This window comes from Pygoscelis adeliae, unplaced genomic scaffold, assembly GCF_000699105.1.
Source record: "Pygoscelis adeliae isolate BGI_AS28 unplaced genomic scaffold, ASM69910v1 Scaffold14, whole genome shotgun sequence".
NCBI lineage: Eukaryota > Metazoa > Chordata > Aves > Sphenisciformes > Spheniscidae > Pygoscelis > Pygoscelis adeliae.
Genome location: NW_008825109.1, coordinates 7,986,410 through 7,991,365, shown reverse-complemented (window position 1 = coordinate 7,991,365; position 4,956 = coordinate 7,986,410).

Below are 4,956 nucleotides of genomic sequence, written 5' to 3'. Positions count from 1 at the left end.
ACAAGTCTTATGAGGAGCGGCTGAGGGAACTGGGGTTGTTTAGCCTGGAGAAGAGGAGGCTGAGGGGAGACCTTATCGTGCTCTGCAACTACTTGAAAGGAGGTTGTAGTGAGGTGGGTGTCGGTCTCTTCTCCCAAGTAACTAGCGATAGGACGAGAGGAAATGGCCTCAAGTTGCGCCAGGGGAGGTTTAGATTGGACATGAGGAAAAATTTCTTTACTGAAAGAGTGGTTAAACCTTGGACCAGGCTGCCCAGGGAAGTGGTTGAGTCACCATCCCTGGAAGTATTTAAAAGTCGTGTAGATGAGGCGCTTAGGGACATGGTTTAGTGGGCATGGTGGTGTTGGGTCAACAGTTGGACTTGACGATCTTAGAGGTCTTTTCCAACCTTAATGATTCTATGATTCTATGAAAATGAAGTAAACTAGCATTCTAGGATCAGCATCACGTGGCTTTAACTTCCACACCATAAAAAGAGTCCTCTGAATGCCAGAAACCTTCTATAAACAAAAGCAGCAAGAAGCTCAAGAAAATGTTTTTCTAAGATAACACTACTTGACTGAAAATTTGTGTATTTTGTGCATAAGAACATGGACATAACTCCTATCAAAAAGACACGGTATGTACTACTGGAAAAGTACAGCCCTTTGCAGAAAACTCTTGAACTGGGTTACGCTGCACAGTATCAACTTAACCCTGCTCACCCCAGGCAGCTAAGCAGCATCTGCCCAGGGGGAAAGCTGAAGCGTTGGTGTCCTTCCCAGAAGAGACAGAGACACCTCATGGAACGAAGGGGATGAAAACAGGAAGCCAGCATGTGAAAAGTACTGGAGAAAACTGGAAAAGATTATTCTCTCAAGAAACCCATTCTCTCTGTGTCTGATCTAAGAACTAGTACATGAGCAATGACTTTAACAGAACTTGGAAATGGGCATACGCCTGCCTTTGTGCAGAAGTCACCAAGGGAACCGTGTGCCACCTGAACTGTGTGCAACTTCAAAAGTTAACTATAATTTGAAATATAGCTACTCACGGTTCTTCTCCCCATTCCCTACATTACAAGAATTCCAGAATTCGCGGTCTCCTCCCCTTCCACCCTTCCCTTCCTGCTGCTTGCCCTAGAAGAGCTTTCAAGACATTTCCTAAAACACAGCTTCTCCCTGCTTGCTGGAAAAATGGTACCATTAACCTGCCACTGTGAAATAACTCATCAGTATTCACTAGAATAATTACTCTGCTATTCCACTGACATGGTACGCACCTACCATGTGCGAAGAGTAAAGTGCTTGGCTTTTCCAGAGTATTGTTTATTGACTTGCTGGCTTGTCAGGCCAGGTTGGCCAAATAGGGAATCGTTCAGAGCCTAAAGACCCACCTATGCCATTAGCCTCATGCAAGAGGAGAATTCTGGAGTCAAGCTACCTAGTAAAACCAAAATCACTAATTTTGTCCCTAGTTTTGTGTTGAATAAAACATAAACGCTTTGCAATTATTTATATTATTAAATTATGTATTATTTAAAGTATTTACTATAAAAATGACTGCAAGTTCACACAGATAATATAGTTTTTAGCAACAATGCTCTAACAATACGCAATGCTACAATCCATTTTAGGCCCTATACAAGAACTTTTTTCGTCAGGACAGATGTTACAAGTTTAAAATCACGCCTCATCTCACAACTTTCTTTTTTATTAAGTGCATCATACATGTAGTAATCTGGTTTGCTATTATCGCCTAGGCAAGGACACATCTGTGCTTTGACACTAAAAAACTGAAACAGATGCAAACTTGCAGTTCGTAAGTCAAAAGTTGAAATCTTGATTTTATGTTCAGTGAGCCCCTACAGGCATTTGCAAGGACTAAATCCATGCCCATGAAATGAAATCCTCACAGATAAAATTGCTGATGAAGCATTACCTGTTGTTTCAGTAGATAAAAAGGCATACAGCCACAGACATCTTTTTTCTATACATGTTTTTTTTAGTTGACTTTTTTAATAGTCTCCCTTTTGGTTTGTAAATTAAAGCCTTAGGAACCAAGCAGTAACTGTGAGGTTGCAAGGAGAGGTAACTCAGAACGTATGGTAGAAATATTATGTACATCTATTAAGAACACCTTCAAAATTGAAGATATTTTTCTGAACATACATATATCGTCTACATATACTGACTTAGGTCATTAGCATGAAGAAATTTTCATGCTCAAAAACCACATCAGAAAACTATTAAAGTAAGTGAGTTTATGTGAACAAGACTTGTAAATTCCTTTAGCTTCAAGGGAGAAAGTTCTACTGTTTGAAAGCCCCTCTATACCCCTCCCAGAAAGTTCACTGCTCTCAAGTCCAGAAACAACCCTGAAAGTTTGGCAGGAGGATGGGAGGAAGCAGAGAAAGGAAGGGACGGGAGGAAGCGCCTTCCCTGGCGCTTAGGGAACCTGTAAACTCTATTAACTCCCAAGGGCCCCGAGCTCTGAGGCTCCAGCTGGCCCATCCGCGCTTGCCCCAGGTCTTGGGTCCCTCCAGGAGCAGCCTGTGCTCTGTCCTCACACAGACTCTCTACAAGAGCCACTTGGGGGGACGGGGTTACATTTTAGGAATGCCCTGGGATTCAGAGCATTCATAATACATACAGTGCTGATACAGCCATATTACTTACATTAAACCCGTGTATTAATAGGAATACAAGGTTTAAAACTAGCAATGTGGCAAATCATCTTTACTATTGTGTTGCATTTGCACCTAATTAAAAAGCAAAACAATAAAGAAATCAGATCTCCAAGAACAGCTCAAGAACACTGCATACAGAGTTTGGAAAAATAAGACTCATGGTGAAGTCAAAGTTCATCTAAAGGAAAGCAGGAGAAAAAGGGGGTAAACTCCCACAGATACAGTGGAACATGAACAGGCAGGATTGTGTTCATAGGGTAAAATGGCAAATTTGAATGCTACTGGCCTCTAAAGGGCCAGATCTACCCAGAAAACAGGAAAAGTGAGGGGACTACAACTACACCACATGGCCTACAGCAGCTAGGATGAAGGGGGTGGAGGTGCCTGCAGACTCCTTAGTCCCTTCTCTGCACAGCTCAATCTCTCTCTTATTAGCTGATGAACTGTTCAGGTAAATGTCATCACTACGGAGCAAAAGCTCTTCAAAGAAAACAAAAAATAAATGAAAAGAGATGAATACCAAGTGAAAATACTAGCACGGGAGACTCCAAGGCCTTGTCTACACAAGAATACTGTACCTATTTAACATTAGTTTCCAGTTGTCATGTATGAAAACTGAAATTTTATATAGCTAAATTCTAAAGTGGAGGGGGGAAAAAAAAACCCAAACCAAGTTAGAAGGAACACTATGGAAAATTCACCCTGCTCAAAAATTCCTTTGGTCCCCTGCACATTTGGTCCACCCGTAATTATGCAGTTATGATCATCTGGAAATCAGTACTCTTTGAGATAGAGTGCGGCTTCTATGCCCAAAGGTAACTGTGTGCCCCCATCCAGAGAAGTTTGGAAACCTGCAGTCATCAGGTCAGCCGAGACAAGCGCCCCGTGTGCCCTTGCACCATTGCTCATGCCATAAAGACAGAAAACGTAGCTTGCTCCAGAGGTCAGATCCTTCTAGATCCACAGCACTACTTGAGAGGAAGCTCCTCTTCTGTGGGGGAAGGCAGGAGGAGGTGGGATCCATATTTACAAAGCCACCTCAAAAAATACTCTCATTGTAAAGTACACAACTGCTTCTTCAGAGCTTTTACAGATAGGTTGCACCGAAGATGACAGGCTAACATTTCTCTGCCAAAAAGGTAGCATCAACCTAACTCGTGTCTGTAAGTCAGGCCTCCCCAAATGCCCACACAACTTGGAAATACTGTTTGGTCAGTGTACAAGCAGAAGGACATGTTGCTGCTCTGCCAGTTTCCAGTGCTCATTCTTTTATGGTACCCTAAAGATGTCATCTCATTGTAATAAAATGTCCCTTAGCTGAAGGGGAAAGGAAAGACTACTGAAAGGCCAAGGAATAGGAATACAACTGGAAAGCCACCCTGTTCATCACTGGGAGTGGGGAGGAAGAGGATGGTGTTAGCCCTTTAGATCTTTTACCAAGAATATAAAAAGCACATGTGCAACTTCAGAAAAGATTTCATTCTAGAGTAACTTGAATCTAAAGACAGGTAGCATGAAACGGAGTTAAATATAGTTGTCTGTATTTTTCCCAAGCCACCCAAGTCAGTATTTGAGACAAACAGCTCATCATCTATGGTGTTTGCAACACACATCAAGAAAAGCTGGACACACGCCCTCCTACTTTAAAACCAGGGAGGTACTGCGCTCTGCTCAAGCTTCAGCTCCTTAACGCATACAGGGATCCAAATCCCATGTCCCCAGACAGTGATTGGAGGGGTGGCCAAACTAACCCACACATAGGTGGTGAGGGAGTCTGTCCCAACCAGAGAAAAAGCCCAGACAGAGAAAGGATCTCTCCAACTGGAAACAGTTTTTCAGATCTTTAAATCCTAAAAAGAGTTGATTGTCAATGATTTGACAAGATACTGGGAGTATCGCCAAATGCACTTTCACAGGAATGACTGACAGGACATAGTGTATGAAATACATCAGTCTAAAGTAATTTAGACAAAAAAGTCCTCCTGCTAGCTAGCGTGGTCTAGCCAGAAGAGACGGAGAAATGCTAGGCCATACCTACATCTGTTTTGTAGAGTCTTCTAATACAAATCAAAACTTCTCAAACATCTGAGAGGTCATCCTCAAGCACAGGCAGCCAGCTTGTTCCCCTGCAGTCAACTGGGAAACACTCAAAAACTCAAGTTTTTGGGGCCCAGGTGCCATGAAACAGAACAGCCTCTGAACAGGATGGCCAAGCCGGGGGACGTCAGAAAAGCAGAACTGACAGACCTGCACATAAACCTGAAGCAGTTTTCTTACGTACTAATGGT